The 21,827-nt window shown below is 42.5% G+C and overlaps 2 long non-coding RNA genes across 2 annotated transcripts; one reads left to right on the forward strand and one right to left on the reverse strand.

The window, feature by feature from the left end:
* Positions 1-1,730: 1,730 nt before the first annotated feature.
* On the forward strand, positions 1,731-12,996 carry LOC114679539 (uncharacterized). Its single transcript, XR_003731533.2, has 4 exons — positions 1,731-2,715; positions 6,284-6,644; positions 11,248-11,325; positions 11,902-12,996. It is a non-coding gene; the product is annotated as an uncharacterized LOC114679539 (long non-coding RNA).
* On the reverse strand, positions 4,743-19,934 carry LOC144330190 (uncharacterized). The gene is made up of 2 exons (XR_013396137.1): positions 17,985-19,934; positions 4,743-14,223 (listed from the first exon to the last, which is right to left on the reverse strand). It is a non-coding gene; the product is annotated as an uncharacterized LOC144330190 (long non-coding RNA).
* Positions 19,935-21,827: the final 1,893 nt, after the last annotated feature.

Raw genomic sequence — 21,827 nt, forward strand, 5'->3', positions numbered from 1 at the left:
TGGTGCTGTTTCTATTCAGCCATCTTGAAATGGAATCCCTACCTGAAGTGTTATCTTCATCCTGGGTAAATTGTTTGTTCAACTAATTTAATATTTATCCTTATTATTTCTTGACATCCTCAGTTCCAGTGAGCTTCAGCTCAGCTTCACTTCAGCCACTTCAAACTGTCTTGGTAACTTAGACTTGTCATCACCCAGGTCCTTTCTATCTTGAAATATTAAATGTATATGTCCTATTCTCTGACTACAAATTCTTGCTTTACCACTGGTTTCTGCTCTATTTCCTCTTACATCAGCTCTTTAACATTATGGAGAATTCTTGTTCCCTGACCTCTCTTTATTGTCCTAATCTGTAAATCCCCTCTTTCATTTTATTTCCTTCTTTATATAGCTTAGACTGCACAATATATCCCTTCAGTTACTGTCCTGTAAGTTCTTTAATTGCTTTCCTCACTTCTTTTTCACTGTCCACTGTTGGGAGAATATTTGTACCTGATCAATCCAAATGTCTTTTCTTCTATAGCTAAGTTGTGGAAAATTGTAGAAATTCACTTAACAAATTTGGCTTTTAATGCAAATTGACTTTTGATATCACTTGTCCCCTTTTCCACATGATCCTACTTAGGACCACTTCCATTCCCCATCAACACATATTTAAACCACCAATTGTATTAGTTTGCTAAAGCTCTGTCTTTTCTTTTTTTTTTTTAGAGGGAGTCTCACTCTGTCACCAGGCTGGAGTGCAGTGTTGCAATCTCAGCTCACTGCAATCTCTGCCTCCCAGGTTCAAGCCATTCTCCTGCCTCAGCCTCCCAAGTAGCTGAGACTGCAGGCGTGTGCCACCACACCCAGTTAATTTTTTTTGTATTTTTAGTAGAGACAGGGTTTTACCATGTTGGCCAGGATGATCTCGATCTCTTAAGCTCGTGATCTGCCCACCTCTGCCTCCAAAAGTGTTGGGATTACAGGCGTGAGCCACCACACATGGCCCAACTAAAGCTCTGTCTTAGCCCATCTTCTGTTGCTATTAACAGAATACCACAGACTAGTAATTTATTTTAAAAAGAAATTTATTTATTCCAGTTGTGGAGGCTGGGAAGTCCACGATTGAGGGGCCACATCTGGTGAGGGCCTTCTTATTGCATCATAACAAGACAGAGGGCATTACCTGTCAAGGGGGTAAGAGCATGTCAGCTCAGGCATTTTTCTTCTCTTTATAAACTCACCAGTCCCATAATGGAGGCAAAACCTGATGACTTTATCTCATCCTAATTTTCTGTCAATGCCTCACCTGCAAATGCCATCAACATATGAATTTGGGGATTTAGGTTCCAACAAACAAAATTTAGGAGACACATTCAAACCATAGCAGGTTACTATAACAGAGTACCACAGTCTGAGTGGCTTAAACCACATACATTTATTTTGTCACCGTTCTGGAAGCTAGAAGTTCAGGATCAGTGTGTTTTCAGGGCTGATTTCTTCTGAGGCCTATCTCCTTGGCTTCCAGATGACCATCTTCCCCCTTTGTCTTCACATGGTTTTTCCTCATGTGTGTTTACATCCTAATCTCTTCTTCTTATAAGGACATCAGTTATATCGGATTAGGGCCTCAATGTCCTCATTTAACCATAATTACCTCTTTAAAGACCCCACCTCCAAATACCTCACATTCTGAGGTACTTGGGGTTAGGACTTCAATGTATGAATTGGTGGCAGGGGTGGGGGTTGACAGATAGACACAATTCAGTAGGGGTAGGGGTTGGCAGATAGACACAATTCAGCCCAGGACAGTCTTCTCAAACCTGCTCCTTTGCCACCTCACTCTCCCTCTTCATAGAGGAGACAGAAATAATTATCTGGCCTCTCCCACTGTCTTATAAATCTGACTGTGAGGAGTTCTCTTCTTTCCTCACCCCCTCCCATTGAGGCAGAAATTTAAAAATAAATATGCATTCATTCACTCTAAAAGTAACAGGCAAGGCAAGGATTAAAAAGAAAAGCACAAGTTTTCCTCTGCCTAGCAGAGGAAAGTGCAGCAAGCTCACTTCAAGCACAGTTATAAGATAACACTGTGAGAAGCCAAGGCCAAAGGAATGGACTCCAGACACCCCCCAGCTCCAGAGCAAGGTTGAAGGAAAAAAAAGACAAATTCTTTTATTGTTACTCCTTTCCCAGGCATCTTAAGCATGATTATGTTTTACAAATGTCTGCATTTAGTTAGTTGTTGTTTTTCTTTCAATGCAGCTGCAAGGCCACCAACTACACAAGGCCACAAGTTATGCTATGCTATAGATTATGTGACCTATCATATGATTAACTGCTTTTGTTTTACTTATTATAAGTCTGCTTATAAAAACCTGACTCTGTCTTTGTTTAATGCTTAGCTTTTTGGATGTGAGTCTGCTGAGCCGGTGTGTACCTAAAATAAACAATCCTCCTGCACTCTCATATTGGTCTCTCTGGTCCTCAGTTTCCTGCAACATTTTTGGTGACCACGAAGGGACCAGAGACAGCAGGTTTACTGTCTCCTTTGGCTCTGGTGGCTGGAGTCCTGGGCCTCAGGAGACCTGTGACCCGAGACACCACTGGAAGAACTTCAGCCTGGAGGGGAAATCAGCCCTCACCTGACCCGACACCCCCTACCCAGCAGTGCAATGGAACCTGAAAGGAGCTACAGGACAATTTCAGAAACAGCATGCTTCAGGAACCGCGGTAAGGTTTTGGGGCCCAAGGCAGGACCTGTCCCATGGGGATGGAAGGGGAGCCTAATAACCTCCTGGAGTGTGCTGAATAGTCTGACCCAGAGGGGCTGGGGGTGACAGGAGTGGCTCAACAATTTGGACGAATCTCACACCCCAGTCGACACAGGATGTGAGAGGGACTCGCTAAGTCAGCTAGGAAACTGGAGGTGGTGAGAGTGGCTCACTACCCTAAGTAGGAAACTGGAGGTGGTGAGAGTGGCTCACTACCCTAACTAGGAAACTGGAGGTGGTGAGAATGGCTCGCCACCCCAACTGGGGAAGTAGAGGGGGCGAGAGTGGCTTGCCACCCCAATTATGAACACAGGAACTGGGAATGGGGAAGCGTGTGAAAGTGTGTGAATGGAGAGGCCTAATTAGGTTCATCAGCTGCAAAGTGGGGCGTCACAGATCTCTTAGCATGGACTGTGTGCTCTGAGAAAGTGTGGGGCCAACTAAGACTAGTGGTGATCTGCATGTGGCTAATAGGAGCCACCCTACAGCTCAGAGATGTAGTGAGAATAAGGATCTCTCCAAAGCCAAGTAGCATCTGAAAACTCCCATAATAGGAGATGGTATAGTTGGCTGAAATGAGAGGAAGAGTGAGTGTGCAAGGGTGATTGTGCTGTGCCATAAAGGGAGGAATGGGAGGAAAGTCATCAAAACTTACTCCATTGGAGTACATGTTACAGAACTTTAAGAAAGGTTTTGCAAGGGATTATGGAGTTAAGCTAAATCCCCAAAGATTTAGAACTCTCTGTGAATTAGAATGGTCTTCTCTTGGTGTTGGGTGGCTGACTGAAAGAACTATAGATAGGGATAATTGGCTGTGCATTTAAGGTGGTGACAGGGGTTGGAGGACAGCCAGGGTACCCAGACAAATTTTCCTTAAATTGATTCATGGTTAAATATAGCACAGACAAGACTGGCCTGGATCCAGCCCTATTTAGCAGCTTCACTGGCAGACACAGAGTTAAAGGGGAAGTCCCAGAAACAGCAAGAGAAGCCAGTTTTGCAGGAGCTGCCAGAGGGAACACAGATTCTTCCTCCATGTGTCCCAGCCTACCCCGCTTTACCGAGGCTAACATCTCCCCAGGAATGAGATTCAGGAGCTAACACACCCCAAGTTTCACCCCAATAGGAGAATCGGAGCCTGGAGAGGCCAGGGAAGGAAGTCAAGATAGTTAAGCGGCAGTCTCAGATCTGGCCATGCTTGAGCTATGCAAATACCTCTCAGGGAGATGTGAGTACCCATCTATTATGACGACTAAGGCCAGGTTCAAGGGGGCAATGAACTTTCAGCTACCAGCTCTTTTCAACCACTGATCTTTTAAACTGGAAATGCCACATTCCCTCCTACACGGAGAAGCCCCAAGCTCTTATAGATTTGATGCAATGAATCTTTCTGACACGCAATCCAACCAGGCCAGACTGCAGACAGCTCCTCCTCACATTATTTAACACTGAGGAGTGCAGGAGAGTAACATAGGCAGCTCTCCACTGGCTAGAAGCCCATGCACCAGAAGACACAGTGAATGCTCAGGCGTATGCTCAGGGTCAGTTCCCAGATCAAGATCCCAGCTGAGACCTGGTGGATGCAACTCAACTTCAGCATTTGCAGAGGTACCAAAAGGTTCCTTTTGCAAGGGATAAGAGCTGATAGAAAGAAGGCAATTAATATAGGGAAGATTTCAAAAGTGCTTCAGGGAGCTGATGAGAGCCTAAGTCAGTTTTACAGAGACTTTGTGAAGCATTCTTGTTTTACACCCCATTTGACCCTGAGGCTTCTGAAAATCAGCACATGGTAAACAAAGCATTGGTAGGGCAAGCCCAGGGTGACATCAAGCAGAAGCTGCAGGCATGAATGCCACTCAGTGTACGTTAATCAGGACCGGAGAACAAAACAGGAAAGAGCAAAAGTAACAAGTGTGGTGCCAGGCAGCTAGGCATGCCAAGGTTTAAGTCCCTTTCCCCAGCCCAGCTCTATCTGGAAAAAGAGGGGGGTGGGGACTGGCACCCGGAGAAAAGCAAAGGAGATGGAAGGGCATAATTCTGACATTTTGCAGCAGGCATCTGCCAAGCCTCTGGACCAATGATGGCCCAGGGGGACTACGGTTGTGCAGATCCCACCCAGCCCAAAAGAGTAAGTGTGAGAAAGGAAAGAAGAAAGTAAAAACAGAAATTGGAAGGAAACAGGAGAGACCAAGGGCAGTGTGTGCGTGGGGGTGGGACCCGTGTCATTGCCTGGCCCCGCAGGCCATAGGAGCAGGAGAACTCAAGAAGGAAAAAGGAAGCAGATTGAAGACTTAAGAAAAAGGTCAATCTGTTGGCAGCAGTCTTTCTATAGAAAGAGAGATTAGCAATGTGAGAGGATGTGGACACGAAGGTGGATGTGGAAGAGGTCCAGTTAGGCAGGGATTCAAGAGTCAGACAAGGCTAGAAAGAGATTAATGTGTAGGATGCAAAAAGAAAGGACAATGGAAGGATGAATGTCCAGAAGGTAATAAAGAGAGTGGTAAATGCTGTGGTATAAGGAAGTCATCGGCCAAGGGCTGCTGCACCTTAGAGGAACCAGATACTGATCCGATCAGGCTGGCATGAACTGAAGGATGTGAGGACTAGGACAGACCAGGTTCCTTTTCATTAGGCCTCCAGGATCCAGTGGTCACATTAGAAGTTGAAGGCAGCAGGATTCTGCCATATCTGGATTCCAAATTTCTCACTGATGGCTAAGCCACTACATAAAGTTACAAAGGTTGGGTAACGGGGAGAAAAAGAATCCCGCCTCTGGGATGCTGAACAGAAGAAGGAGCCATGCCTTCATGCCTTGTGTAAACTTTCTTGTAGACTTTACCGAAATGCCCCATACTGGAGGCTATCGGTATACGCTAGTGTTTATTTGCACATTTTTCATGATGGATTGAGGCTTTATCCACCATGACAGAAGAAGCACAAGAAGTGACTAAAGTACTGCTAAGAGACATTATCCCCAGGTTTGGACTGCGTCTGACTTTAAAATCAGACAGTGGGTTGGCATTTGTAGCCGAAATAGTGCAAGATTTAACAAGACTGTTAAAAATAAAATGGAAGTTACACACAACCTATCGGCCGCAAAGTTCAGGAAAAGTGGAATGCATGAACCGGACACTCCAGTAGCTACTGAAGAAATGTTGCCAGGAAACTCATCTGAGATAGGATCAGGTTTTGCCTGTGGTTCTCCTCTGAGTCAGGTGCACCCCCACCAAACAAACTGGGTATTTACCCTATGAGATTTTGTTCGGTGGGCCAACCCCAAACCATAAGTCAAACAAAAAGGTGATCTCCAGTAACTAGGTGAATTAACTTTAAGAAAACAAACGCAGGCTTTAGAAATAGCCATGCAAAGTGTTCATAACTAGGTACATGAAAAACATGCCTATAAACCTGACACCCCTTTAAACCTGGTAACTCTGTTTAGGTTAAAAAGTAGAACCCAACGTCTCTAAGACCCATGTGGGATGGGCCCCATATGGTAATCTTGTCCGCTCCCACTGCTGTTAAAGTTGCAGGTGTTGTGTCTTGGATCCACCATAGTTGGTTGAAACCAGCAGCTCAGGACAAGTGAACCAGCCAGCAGGACCCAGACCCCTTGACTCGGCTGATCCTGCGATGAGACCGAGTTGCTGCTGAGGACGACAGGCCTGCTCTGGTCACTCCAGTGGCTGACCAGTCTACACACGACTGAAGCTTGAGGAAACAACAAGCCCTGCTCTAGTCACACACCAGAAGCTGACTAGTCTATGCATGGCTGAAGCTTGAGGACTTGTCAAGCAAGTAAATGTAGTTAGAAATCTTGGGACTAGTAGTTTTCCTGTAACACTGTTTTACTATTGTTCTGTCGCTGTGCTCAACCTCTTTCCCCAGGTAAGGACTTCTTTTATCCTTGCTGGATATGAATATACTGTACGTTGTTTTGCTGTTGTTACCCCCCTTAACCATGCTAGAAGAATCACCCATAGAAGGGTGTCCCCACTGTACACATACTACTTGGTCAGGGAACAGTATAACTAAAACTCTATTGTACCATACTTATTATGAGTGTACAGGGACTCACTTAGGAACTGGTACTTATAATCAGACCACCTACTCAATTTGTGACCCAGGAAATAACCAACCTTATGTGTGTTATGACCCCAAGTTTTCACCTGGTGAATGGTTTGAAATTTGTGCAGTCAAAAGAAGGCCTCCTCTTAAACCAAACCAGGGTCCCTCCCTTTTACCAAGGGCTTATTTCTCTGTATTTTGATGCTCGTTAGGTAGCATACCAAGACTCACCCATCTGTGGTAACCTACCTTTGGAAAGATACTATAGAAATAACTACAAATATGTATGCATGCCAAGAGTAACTCCACCTTGTTCCCCTGGGACCCCAGAGAAACATTGTTGGTATTGCATATCATGGCACCCTAGCACACAGCAAAAGTCAATTATGCTTACCAAAATGTTGGTGGACTGCAGATTTCTCCTTACATGTCTATATACACACATACCCAGTAACCTTCATATATGTTATCAAAAAGGGAACCCAAACCCATCTGGCCCAGCAAGCCACAAAAATGAGGAATGCTATCTATCAGAACAGATTAGCTTTAGACTACCTCCTAGCCCAAGAAGGAGGAGTATGTAGAAAGTTCAATCTAACAAATTGCTGCCTGGAAATGAATAATAATGGAAAGGAAATTATGGAAATAACTGCAAGAATAAGAAAATAAGCCCATGTTCCAGTTCAAACTTGGAAAGGGTGGTCTCCAGATTCTCTCTTTGGAAGCCTAGTTTTTATTTTTCTTAGGGTTCAAGACTTTAATAGGAGTGGCTCTGGCCATACTAGGAAGTTGCCTAATACTCCCTTGTCTCTTACCTCTCCTTGTTAGAAGCATTCAATCAAGTATAGAGGCAAGAGTAGCTAGGCAAACTACCACTCAGCTAATGGCGCTGTGTAAATATAGACCTTGTCTAAAGAAAAAACTTGTCTTTTCAGGCAGAACTAAGTAATAGTGATGCCTTCTATTAAACTTCTTTTATAAAAGGCATCAAAGAGGGAACTGAGGCAGAAATTTAAAAATAAATATGCATTCATTCACTCTAAGAAAAGTAACAGGCAAGGCAAGGGTTAAAAAGAAAAGCACAAGTTTTCCTCTGCCTAGCAGAGGAAAGTGCAGCAAGCTCACTTCAAGCACAGTTATAAGATAACACTGTGAGAAGCCAAGGCCAAAGGAATGGACTCCAGACACCCCCCTCCAGAGCAAGGTTGAAGGACAAGAAAAGACAAATTATTTTACTGTTACTCCTTTCCCAGGCTTCTTAAGCATGATTATGTTTTACAAATGTCTGTATTTGGCCAGCTGTTGTTTTTCTTTCAATGCAGCTACAAGACCACCAGCTATGCAAGGTCACAAGTTATGCTATGCCATAGATTATGTGACCTATCATATGGTTAACTGCTTTTGTTTTATTTATTGTAAGTCTGCTTATAAAAACCTGACTCTGTCTTTGTTTAATGCTCAGCTTTTTGGATGTGAGTCTGCTGAGCTGGTGTGTACCTAAAATAAACAATCCTCCTGTACTCTCATATTGGTCTGTCTGGTCCTCAGTTTCCCGCAACACCGTAAGTGAAGGCTGTCGCTGTGTTTTGAATGTTTGCATGCCTCAGGAATTCATGTTGAAACTTAGTCCCCAGTGTTATGAGGCAGGACCTTTAGGAGGTGATTAGGCCATGAGGATTCCACTCTCAGGAATGGGATTAATGCCTTTATAAAAGGGTTTGAGGGCGTGAGTTCCTCCCTTCCATCCCTTCTGTCAAGTGTGGACATGGTGTTTGTCCCTTCCAGAGGTTGCAACAACTTGGACACAGAGAGTAAGCCCTTACCAGACAGCAAATTCACTGGCTCCCTGATAGTGGGCTTCCCAGCTCCCAAAACTGTGAGATAATAAATTTCTATTGTTTATAAATTACCCAGTCTAAGATCTTTTGTGATAGCAGCAGGAATGGACTAAGACATAAATTGGTACCAATGAAGCAGGAAATTTCCCTGATTTTTTCGTGGGCAAGAACTGGAGTGCATAGGCACTAGAAATAGCTGGCTGCTTCGGTGCCAGCAAGGTGGACTCTACTTGCTTGGTCCCTCTATGTTCCACCCCTCACAGGAGGGGGAGCACAGGTGAATGGATGCAGGAACCAGGGTGAGGGCTTTTGGGCACCAGCAGGAGCAAAACTCCATGTGGCCTCGCGGCAGCATCTAGGGAGGTGCCCATTACCCCTGAAGCCCTAGAAAGAGTGTTACAGTTAGTTCTCTTTTAGCTTTGCCATTTGCAGATGGTTTAAGTGTTAACGGCTCAGTGGAGAATCAGTGTGACAGCCTTTTGCACCGACACCTGAGTTCTTATCCAGTATCCAGGAGGAATGAGGTCGCACAAACAAATTGGACATGGTAAATGTGGGAAATTTTATTGCTGATGTAAGTGGCTTTCAGTGGGAAGGGGAGCTGAAAAGTGGATGGTGCAGGAAGATAATCTTCCCCTAGAGTCCAGCTGTCCCTGACTGACCTCCTCTCTGAAGCAATGCCATCAGGGTGTCCCTCTGAAGTCAAGCTGCTTCTCTCCCATGTCCAACCATAGTCTCTGATGTCCAGCTGCTTCTCGTCTTCTCCTCTTCTCTTCTCCCTCTGCTGGTGGAGCCTGGAGATTTTATGGGAATAGGATAGGGGGTGGGGCAGGCCATGGGTGATTTTGGATAAGGCAACATTTAGTGGGAAAACAGGATGTAAAGTTCTCACTTTGGGCCGTGGTATTAAGCTTTTCAGCTTGTGGGTGGGGCCCTTGCCATGGACTTACTCTCTTCTGCCCAGAATTTCCCTGCCTCTTGTCACTATCTCCAAGAAGTGGAGATAGTGTAACGAATACCTAAACTCTAAGAAGTGGAAATAGTGTAACAAATACCCACTTCCGTAACAAATACCTAAAAATGTGAAAGCAGCTTTGGAACTGGTTAATGGCTAGAAGCTGAACCATAAAGGGCTATTTGGATGACGACTCAGAAGAGGGGAGCTGTGGAGAGCCTCAGTCTTCTTAGAAATTAAGAGATCATGAACAGAATGTTGTGAACAGAATATGGACAGTAAAGACCATTTCGAGGAGGTCATAGATGAAAATGAGGAATATCTTATTGGAAATTGGAGGAAAGGCCATTCTTGTTACAAATTGGCAAATAACTTGGCTGAGCAGTGTCCATGTCCTAGTAGTCTGTGGGAGGCAGATGTGAACTAGGATATTTAATGGAAGAAATCTCTAAGCAAAGTGTTGAGGGTACGGCATAGCTTCTCTTGAATTCTTAGAGTAAAATGCAAGAGAGAGAAATGAATTAAAGATGGAATTTATAATTAAAAGGGAAACAGAACTTAAAGACTTGGAAAAATCTTAGCCTGGGTAGGTTGTAAGGAAATAAAAGGTATATGCAGGAGAGAACACCAAATGGTGTGCTCAAGTGAACCTTTGATAAGGAGATTAGAATGAAGAGAAGGAAGCCAGTTGCTATTCATCAAGATAATGGAATTATGTCACTGAAGGCATTTTGGAGATCTTAAAGGCTGCCATTCCTATCACAGGGCCAGGGTACTAGAGCCTTGAGGGCAGAATGGTTTCAAGGGAAGGGCGCATGGTGCTGGAGAAGCCCAGAGAACTTGTGGGATCTCCAAACTCTGTCCGGGGCTGCCTCAAGTTTCTGCTCCTCACCTTCTGGTGCAGTATCCCTTGGCTGCCCTGGATTGGCTCAGGTGGGGTTGGTGTGTTGGGCTGCCCCTCCAGAAGGCACAGGAATAAACCTTGGTAGTTTCCACATGCTGCTAACTATGCAGGTACACAGAGCGCAAGACCTGGGGGGCATGGATTCCTCCACCTAGATTTCAAAGGATGCCCCAGAGAGCCTCAGAGCCCAGGCAGAGAACTGCCACAGGAGTGGGGCCACCACAGGGCAATGTCTGGTGGAGTGGTGGGAGTGAGGCTATCCTTAAGACCCCAGGACTGTAGAACCACAAGTATGCAACTCCAGCCTGTGAAAGCCAAAAGGCAGAAGAGTACAACCCATGAGAGCTGCAGTGTGGAATGTACCCAGGAAACCCAGAGAGCTCTTTCCTTCCATTCCTTCTGCCATATGAGGATACAATATTTGTCCCCTCCAGATGTTGCAGCAACTTAGACACAGAGAGCAAGCCCTCACCAGACACAGACTCTGCTGGCACCTTAATCTTTGACTTCCCAGTCTCCAGGACTGTGAGAGGGGGCTGGGCTGCCCAGGGCCTTGGGGGACAGCCCCTGCCCCAGTGTGCCTAAAATAAGAGACATGGAGCCAAATAAGGTTATTCTCAAGCCTCATTATTTAGTGTGTAGACGGTATTGTTTGCCTTGTTGAGTTTTGGGCTTACTTTGGACCTATTGCTCCTTTTTTTCTTTTATATTTCTTCCTTTTTGCAGTTCTGTAAGGAGAAGCTCACTCCAGGTTTGGAAGGCTGTTAGAAGAGTCATTTCCCATCCCGGGTCTGGAGGAAGGAGGTATGGGCTCCAAGAACCCTGCCTAACTCCCTTGTTTCCAGAGCCAACTATACCCTCCTCCATTACCAAACAATTTTTACTCTGTCAGAAATTTTTTTTTAAACTTGGAAATAGGCAGAAGAAATGACAGGGCATTTACCAGCATAGTGGGCTTAGTTTTCTGTTGTCTTTGGGCAAAAGTTATTGTTTGGTTTTTGTTTGAGATGTGAATAATTTCTGTCTAATATAACAGATGATCCCAAAGGTTCTGGTTTGTTTTCTTGTTGGACTTTAACCAGTTTGTAACCCAGCAATCTTATGCTAATATTTTCTGTAAATACCCAGCTTCTCAAATGCTCTTAGAATCAGTTATAACATCTTATTGGTTCCCTCATTAATTAATGAGTTGAATAAAACTTTGAAAACTATTCATTTTATATTTGTATGAGAGTCACGATGTTATATTTTTTGAAAATTATACTTTAACAGTTTTATTGTGTACAGAGGCAAACAAAAAGGAGAGGTTACTTGACTTTGCAGTAGAACCATCTTTATTAATTATGCTGCTGAACTTTTCTCTCTCTGTTTACCTTTCAGATGAAGAAAAGTTTTTTCTCTCTTTTTTACGAAGAGAAAACTCTCAAGTCATCCTTTAACATTCTGCAGCTGCCATATAATACTCTGCTTCCTTGAAACAGTAGTTTGAAAAGTTGTCTAAATTGTCTAAAAATTTGTCTCAGACCAAATGTTAAGGCTGTATGTGGAAAATATCATGACTATGTAAAGTTGATGTTAGATAGGTTTGGAAAGATTCATGCCTATGCAAGGTAATTACAGTGACAAGAAAGGAATTCTTTGTGTGCTCCTACTGACTCTTAACTTTGCTATAAAGTTTCGACCTCTGCTGGGCACTTTCAGGATCTCCACCTGCCCTTTACCTCAACTAGGTTTAATGAGCTCTTAAAGTAAGTGAAGGCTTCCAGCTGCAACGACTCTGCAAAGACTTTCTCTTGTATCACCATAGAAACAAGACCTTCACTGTAAAAGAAAAAAAATCACATTATAATGAGGAACACTGCTATAAAATATGGATTAATGAGTTGAATAACAAACAGGGAGGAACTTGTAGTAGGAAGGAACTAAGTGACAGCAAGAGCAGCTGGAGGAAGGAGTTAGGATGAATTGTGGGTCTCAGAATGGGGAGACAAAATGTACAGTCTAATATTTGCACTATGAGCCTGAGTTCTTACATACAACAGTTTCTGAGTGGAGGCTTCCACTATGGTGATTGTGAAGAGATAAACAGAATATTCATGACCCTGAGTTGCTTCTACATGTTATTGTTGGAGATTCAGCAAAAAAATGACAGATAAGATTTAATGAGCTTGAGAAAGAGATTGCAAATTTATAAGAAAAATACAAATGCCTAAGATAATGGGCAAAATTATTAAACTCAGTGCATAACAAGCATAGAAGAGGAAAAATAACTTTCTCCTCCACCCTTCATATTTCTTAGCTGGTACTTTCTGTAATAAAAGGCAAACTAACAAGAGAAAAACAAGCAGAAGTTTAATAACATGTATACCTCATGTATTCGGATGGTGCAAATGTAACTGTAATTTTTGCATTGTTGAAATTTACTGTTTGATATTGGAATACATTCTTAAATAAATGTGCTTATGCTATACACCATTTTAATGCACATTTCTCATTTTATTATTTTTTTGCTAATGACTTATTACTTGCTGTTTATTTTATATTTATTTTAGACTATGGAAATGATGTTAGACAAAAAGCAAATTTGAGCGATTTTCTTATTTGAGTTCAAAATGGGTTGTAAAACAGCAGAGACAACTTGCAACATCTACAATGCATTTGGCCCAGAAACTACTAACAAACGTACAGAGAAGTGGTAGTTCAATAAGTTTTGCAAAAGAGACAAGAGCCTTGAAGATAGTGGCTGGCCATTGGAAGTTGACAACAACAAATTGAAAGCAATCATCAAAACTGATCCTCTTACAACTACACAAGAAGTTGCCAAAGAACTCAGCATTGACCATTCTACAGTCATTTGGCATTAGAAGCAAATTGGAAAGTTGAAAAATCTAGATAAGTGGGTGCCTCATGAACCTGACCAAAAATTTTTTTAAAAACTTCATTTTGAAGTGTCATCCTCTCTTATTCTATGTAACAACATGAACCATTTCTCGATTGGATTGTGACGTGTGATGAAAAGTGGATTTTATACAATAACAGGTGATGACCAGCTCAGTGCCTGGACCGAGAAGAAGCTCCAAAGCACTTCCCAAAGCCAAACTTGCACAAAAAAAGCATGGTCACTGTTTGGTGGTCTGCTGCTGGTCTGATTTACTACAGCTTTCTTGCTTGCTTTTTTTTTTTTTTTTTTTTTTTTTTGACAGAGTCTTGTTCTGTCACCCAGGCTAAAATGCAGTGGCACCATCTTGGCTCACAGCTCACTGCAACCTTTGCCTCTTGGGTTCAAGCAATTCTCCTGCCTCAGACTCCTGAGTAGCTGGGATTACAAGTGCTTGCCACATCCTGCTAATTTTTGTAGTTTTAGTTGAGACGGTTTCACTACTGTTGGTCAAGCTGGTCTTGAACTCCCGACATAAAGTGCTGATCCACTACAGCTTTGTGAATCCCAGCAAAACCATTACATTTGAGAAGTATTCTCAGCAAATCAATGAGATCTGCCAAAAACTGCAATGCCTGCATCAGGCATTGGTCAACAGAAAGGGCCCAATTCTTCTCCATGACAACGTGTGACTGCATGTTGCACATCCAACGCTTCATAAGTTGAAAGAAACCTATGCCACATTCACCTGACCTCTTGCTAACCAACTACCACTTCTTCAAACATCTCGACTTTTTTTTTCTTTTTTTTGAGATGGAGTCTCACTGTCGCTCAGGCTGGAGTGCAGTGGCGCAATCTTGGCTCACTGCAACCTCCGCCTCCTGGGGTCAAGCAATTCTCCTGTCTCAGCCTCCTGGGTAGCTGGGATTACAGGCACCTGCCACCATGACCGGCTATATTTTGTATTTTTAGTAGAGATGGGATTTCACGATGTTGGCTATGCTGGTCTTGAACCCCTGACCTAGGGTGATCTCCCTGCCTAGGCCTCCCAAAGTGCTGGGATTACAGACGTGATCCACTTTTGCAGGGAAAAACCAACAGGAGGTAGAAAATTATTTCCAAGAGTTCGTTGAATCCTCTGACATGGATTTTTATGCTATAGGAATAAGCAGATTTACTTCTTATTGGCAAAAATGTGTTGATTATAATGGTTCCTATTTTGATTAATAAAAATGTGTTTGAGCCTAGTTATAATGATTTAAAATTCATGGTCTGAAACTGCAATTACTTTTATACAAACATAATATACATGAAAAACCAGAGAAATGAGTAAATCTGTAGAGTAGATCTATAAGAGTATCTTAGATTTCAGGCTTAAATACTATCCTCTGAAATCAGAAAGAAGGGTATGAGGGAAGGCCCAGTTAACCTTAACACGAAGGCAAGTTTTGTTATGCAGATTTAAGTCAATGCCTTCTCCACTGATTATGAGTCTCTAGTGATTTAGTTGTCCCTCTCTTCTTGATGCAGAAAGGGAGACACACTTACAAATGTAGATTTCCTTTATAGATGTAAATTTCTCTTACAAAGGGCAACTTTTTAGAGCTACTCCTATGTCTGCAGTTTCTCAAAATAACCAGCTGAAAATAATCCTTTTGCTAAAGAGGCATATCTTGGGGTGACATATTCTGATCTTCTGCAGTAAAATTTTGAGGTGGCATGTTCTGAACCCTTTCACAAGGAAATTTAACTGGTCAATAAATATATATATGAAAAAGCTCAAGTTAATTGGTAATTGATATGGTTTAGCTGTGTCTCTATCCAGATCTCATCTTGAATTGTACTTCCATAATTCCCACATGTTCTGGGAGAGACCTGGTGGGAGATAATTGAACCATGGGGTTGGTTTCCCCCATACTGTTCCTGTGGTAGTTAATAAGTCTCATGAAATCTGATGGTTTGATAAGGGGAAACCTGTTTTGCTTTGCTCTCATTCTCTCTCTTGCTGCTGGCATGTGAAACGTGCCTTTCACCTTCCACCATGATTGTGAGGCCTCCCCTGCCACGTGGAGTTGCAAGTCTAATAAATCTTTTTTTTTTTTTTTTTGTAAATTGCCCAGTCTCAGGTATGTCTTTATTAGCAGTGTGAAAACAGGCTAATACAGAAAATTGGTACCAGTAGAGTGGGGTGCTGCTGAAAAGATACCCCAAAATGTGGAAGCAACTTTGGAACTGGGTAACAGGCAGAGGTTGGAACAGTTTGTAGAGCTCAGAAGAAGACAGGAAAATGTGGGAAAGTTTGGAACTCCCTAGAGACTTGTTGAATGGCTTTGACCAAAATGCTGCTAAGGATATGGACAATGAAATCCAGGCTGAGTTGGTCTCAGATAGATATGAGGAACTTGTTGGGAACTGGAGCAAAGGTGACTCTTGTTATGTCTTAGCAAAGAAACTGGTGGCATTTTGCCCCTGCCCTAGAGATTCATGGAACTTTGAACTTGAGAGATGATTTAGGGTATCTAGCAGAATAAATTACTAAGCATCAAAGCATTCAAGAGGTGATTTGCGTGCTGTTAAAAGCATTCAGTTTTACAAGGGAAATAGCATAGAAATTTGGAAAATTTGCAGCCTGACGATGCAATAGAAAAGAAAAACCCATTTTCTGAAGAGAAATTCAAGCCAGCTGCAGAAATTTGCATAAGTAATGAGGAGCTGAATGTTAATCCCCAAGACAATGGGAAAATGTCTCCGGGACATGTCAGTGGACTTCGCTGCAGCTCCTCCCATCACAGGCCTGGAAGTGTAGGAGGGAAAAATGGTTTCATGAGCTAGGCCCAGGGTCCCTCTGCTATATGCAGTCTAGGGACTTGGTGGTCTGCATCCCACCTGCTCCAGCCATGACTAAAAGGGGCCAAGGTACAGCTCAAGTTGTTGCTTCAGAGGGTGGAAGCCCCAAGCCTTGGCAGCTTCCACATGGTGTTGAGACTGTGGGTGCACAGAAGTCAAGAATTGAGGTTTGGGAACCTCCACCGAGATTTCAGAAGATGTATGGAAATGCCTAGATGCCCAAGCAGAAGTTGGCTGCAGGGGCAGGGGCCCTCATGAAGAACCTCTGCTAGGACAGTGCAGAAGGGAAATGTGGGGTCAGAGCCCCCACACAGAGTCCCTACTGGGGCACTACCTAGTGGAGCTGTGAGAAGAGGGCCACCATCCTCCAGACTCCAGAATGGTAGGTCCTCTGACAGCTTGCACCATAAGCCTGGAAAAGCTGCAGACACACAACACCAGCCTGTGAAAGCAGCCAAGAGATCTTGGGCAGCTCCATGATCTTGGGCAGCTCCACCTTGCAAAGCCACAGTGGTGGAAATGCCCAAGATCATGGGAACCCACCTCTTGCATCAGTGTGACCTGGATATGAGACATGGAGTCAAAGGAGATCATTTAGGAGCTTTAAGATTTGACTGCCCGCTGGATTTCAGACTTGCATGAGGCCTGTAGTTCCTTTGTTTTGGTCAATTCCTCTCATTTGGAATGACTGTATTTAACCAATGCCTGTACCCCTCATTGTATATAGGAAGTAACTACCTTGCTTTTGACTTTACAGGTTCATAGGTGGAAGGGACTTGCCTTTCTCAGATGAGACTTTGCACTGTGGACTTTTGAATTAATGCTGAAATGAGTTAAGACTTTGGGGACTGTTGGGAAGACATGATTGGTTTTGAAATGTGAGGACATGAGATTTGTGAGGGGGCAGGGGCAGAATGATATGGTTTGGCTGTATCTCCACCCAAATCTCATCTTGAATTGTACTCCCATAATTCCCATGTGTTTTAGGAGGGACCCAGTGGGCGATAATTGAATCATGAGGGTGATTGCCCCATACTGTTCTCGTGGTAATGAATAAATCTCACAAGATTTGATGGTTTGATAAGGGGAAAACTGTTTTGCTTTGCTCTCATTCTCTCTCCTGCCACTGCCATGTGAGACATGCCTTTCACCTTCTACCATGACCGTGAGGCCTCCCTTGTTAGGTGGAACTATAAGTCCAATAAACCTCTTTCTTTTGTAAATTGTGCAGTCTTGGGTATGTCATTATCAGCAGCATGAAAATGGACTAATATAGTAATCAAAGAACTATAAATAAAAGCAATGTCTTACCATTTTTGCTTATCAAGTTGGCAAAGATTTTAAAAGGGCAATACTTAATGGTGATGGGGGATGTAAAGAGGATGTTGATGGAACTGTAAAACTTTTCAGGAAGTCAATTTGGCATTATAAATGAAGAACCTCAACTATTAATTTGGGATTCCCATGTATAGGAGTCTCTATTAATGAAGTAATTTATAAAATATTGAGTATAGAATTACTTATTAAATCCTTTGGGAGGCTGAGATGGGTGGATCACGAAGTCAGCAGATCAAGACCATCCTGGCTAACATGGTGAAACCCCGTCTCTACTAAAAAATACAAAAAACTAGCCGGGCGTGGTGGCAGGCTCCTGTAGTCCCAGCTACTCGGGAGGCTGAGGTAGGAGAATGGCCTAAACCCAGGAGGCAGAGCTTGCAGTGAGCTGAGATCTGGCCACTGCACTCCAGCCTGGGAGACAGAGCAAAACTCCGTCTCAAAAAAAAAAAAAAAAAAAAAAAAAAAAAATTACTTATTAAATCAAAATATTGAAAATAAATACCCAAAATGCTCCCAAATAAGGATTGTTAAGTAAATTACACATACTTTGTGTATTTTACAAATAATTCTGCACTATAAAATCAAAATATTCCCAACATTCCCAAAATATTCTCAAATGCCTTCAAATAAGGATTAAGTAAGTTTTGTATATATGTGCATTTTATAAATAATTATACACACAACATTTCATAAATTATTTCTTTAGTATAGACTTCCATAAGTGGGAAATCTAAATTAATTGTTGAGATTCTTGATTTTCTGAATCAAGATAATGCCAAGTTGATTTCCTGAAAAGTTGTACACTTTCTACTTCCACCAACATCCTCATTGCATCCCTCTTCCTCTTGAAATTGCCTTTGAAAAGATTATGACAGTGAGAGAAGTCTAGCATGGCTAACTGCATCTTGCTTCTATCCTCAGAGGGTGGCTGTCCTCACTCATTCCTGGGCACAGGCCAAGCTAACAGTCACGTGTGAGCAATGACTATCTGGTCCAGTGGCACAGGGGTAATATAATTTACTAAGACAGTTGTAGATAAAGAAAGGCAGATTTATTAGAGAAAGTAGTAAAATATGTTGCAAGGAGGCAGTGGTCAGGTCAGCAGAAGGGAAGCTGACTGCTAGGAAACAAAGGTTTGCTGGAGATTTTATAGGATAGTGTTTATGTTGTCTGTTGAAGAGGGCTTTGTGTAGTATTGATAACATCAAGGTTGCAGTGAGCTAACTTGCAGATGTTTGCTAATAGTTGGGTGCAGGAAGATTGTGAGTCATTTGTGCAGGAGGGCTATGTATCCTGGACCATGAAGAAAGGCAAACTTTTACCTTATCTGCTTTCTCTTTTTCCTTTTCTTTGCTCCCACTAGTCTGACTCCTTTTCGCTAATTAGGACTCCACATTTCCCCCCTGACAGAGCAACAGTGACAAATCTTTGGCACATGAGTAAAGATTTTATGTTCTAACTGCTTCCTTCTGACCAGAGATGCAGAGTTGGCCCCACCTAGGATTGTTGGTCAGTTAGGAGGTTACATGGGTTATTGTCCTAGATTGTGGAACTTAGGATGTTGGATATTGCTGGAGGAAGGGACTCATTAGAGAGGGGTGAGTATGTTAAGGTGAAATCAACATCTAGCAGAAGTCAGTGGAGATTCATAAAGGTAGCAGGCCTTATTGGGAAGAGACTGATATTTCATTTGCAGAATTATTTGAAGGTGAAACTGCTGAACTTTAGAAGAAAAAAAACTGTGGTTTTTTAAAGTCAGTTACCAAAAAGGCAAAGAAAAACCTTTTGTAGTGTGATTGTTTTTTCTTATTGGAAGCCCATTTAGATAATCTGGAAGTTAAACTTAATGAAAAGTGTTTGAATTTAATTAGACACAAGAATGGTGTGTTTAGGGTTATGACTTATAGGAACAGCATGAAAAGTTTTTTATTACATTGAGAATTTAGACATATTAGGAAAAGTGAAGAAGTACAGATTTAAGTTATGTTAGAGAAGACTATTGTTTAATTTTTACCTTCAAGATGAAACATTTTAGCATTAGGCTATAATAGCAGAACAGAAGCTGACAAGGACTGAAGAAGTTACTATCTTAGACCTTTTCCAGGGGAAAAAATGCTGAAGCTGTGGGACACAGCAAAAGTTGAACTTTTGAGATATGATTCTGAGAAAGTTTTCTGTTGTTGTTTTAAAAAAACATTTATAATTTTAAAAACTTATAACCAACTTAATTACATACAAAATTTCTTTCACAAATTCCCCTTTATGAATATTTTATGACTTACACAGACCATTTATGACATGCTTAGACTTTCTGACTTCTTGTAATCACCACTTAAAAAAAAAAGAAAAACAGCCAGCCATTTTATTTTAGAATTTACTATAGAAGATTTTTTTCTATAAATTTTTTATAACCTTCCTTACTAAAAATTCTGCTTTACCTTTTTTGAAATTTAAATGAGGTTTCAATGTTTACATTTTAGTTTGATTATAAACAATGAGTCTTATCTCAGCACCAGCAGCTTAGTAACAGCAGATTTAAAGCAGGTAGGAAAAAGAGAGGCAGAGAGCTTTCAAAGACTTAACACTATAGTGCAGGTTAACCATTTGAGCTTTGAGTTTTCCTGTTATAGTTTGCCAATCAGTTTGAAATGTGCACAAAAACAGGCCATAATAGGTAACCAGCTAGAGTTTTAAAGAGAAGAACAAAATCAGGGGTTAGGATGTCAGAAACTGCCTTCTCCTTTTTATCACTGGACCCCTGGATTGAATAGGAAAAAAAGAAAAGAAAGGAATGGAGAGGAGAAGGTTAAGCTTTATAGGATGGCTTGTGAGCCTTCCAGCCACTGTACATTGTGGTTCAGGGCTAGCACCCCTTCCACCCTTGTTTTTCTTCCATCAGAGAGAGCCTTAGCACCCTAGACTGCAAAGTGTGGGATGAATTCTTCCCATCTCCACAAGTCACGAGTTAAGGTGAGCTGTTTTCAGCCAAAGATGAGAGCCCATTCAGCTTAAGGCCATTGAGGGTTGGGATTCTTTCTTGGGGGCCGTTTGGCTTTCAGGGCAGTTCCACTTCCAGTGGCCAAGCTTGTAACCAAGGGGGCAAAGTGTGTGGAGCTTTTTCCCATTAATCTCATTGAGGCAGTTTGTCTTTTAGTGGCCTGGCCCTCTGCACCAGTGGCAGATATTTGAATGAATGTTTTTAGAGTAGTCTGGAGTGGGCTGGGGCTTGTAAAGCAGCCAACAGTTTAGCCTGCCTTTTGTCTTTGCATTTTTCTTTTTTCTTAGCCTTGTCTTCCTTATTCTGCTCTTGGTTATAAAGATTGAGGAGGCTAATTTGATGATTTTCTGCATAGAGGCCATGCTCTGTCACACAAGAAAATTAGACATTTCTTTTTGAGGGTTTGGGGATCAAATTTGTCCTAGTGCTTTAGAATACAGCCTAGGGGTGAGTCAGAAGGAATAGACAGGGGTTTTCCCATGGTGGGACTGGAAAACCCACAACTGGGGGCTAATTGAACTGTATTCTCACTTGGGGCACTTCACCAATGAAAATGGTTTCACTATGTCAGCTGAGAGACTCAGGGTGCACCTTCTAAAGGGGCATCCCACCTGTTAGAAAAGACCGTTTGGATGCTCAGGGGCCTTATACTGGATGGCTAGTCTAGGTACACTCTTATACTGGGTTATTAGCCCAGGTACAAGGGAAAAAGTGTGTCAGGAGTTGGTTCCTTCTGGTGGGTTCGTGGTCTCTCTGACTTCAAGAATGGAGTCGCAGAACTTCACAGTGAGTGTTACAGCTCTTAAATATGGCACAGACCCAAAGAGTGAGCAACAGCAAGATTTATTGTGAAAAGTGAAAGAACAGAGCTTCCACAGCATGGAAGGGGACCCGAGTGGGTTGTGGCTGCTGGCTGGGGGTGGCCAACTTTTATTTCCTTATTTGTCCCCTCCCATGTCCTGTTTCTATCCTATCAGAATGCCCTTTCTCAATCCTCCCCACGATTGGTGACTTTTAGAATCCTGCTGATTTTGGTCCATTTTACAGAGTGCTGATTTGTGCATTTTACAACCCTCTTGCGAGCCACAGAGCGCTGACTGGTGCGTTTTACAATCCTAGCTTACAAAGTGCTGATTGGTGCACTTTATAATCCTCTTGTAAGACAGAAAAGTTCTCCAAGTCCCCCCTTGACCCAGGAAGTCCAGCTGGCTTCACCTCTCAAAAGGATAAAGAAAGCCCTCTGCT

This window comes from Macaca mulatta, chromosome 7 (genome assembly GCF_049350105.2).
Source record: "Macaca mulatta isolate MMU2019108-1 chromosome 7, T2T-MMU8v2.0, whole genome shotgun sequence".
Taxonomy (NCBI): Eukaryota; Metazoa; Chordata; class Mammalia; order Primates; family Cercopithecidae; genus Macaca; species Macaca mulatta.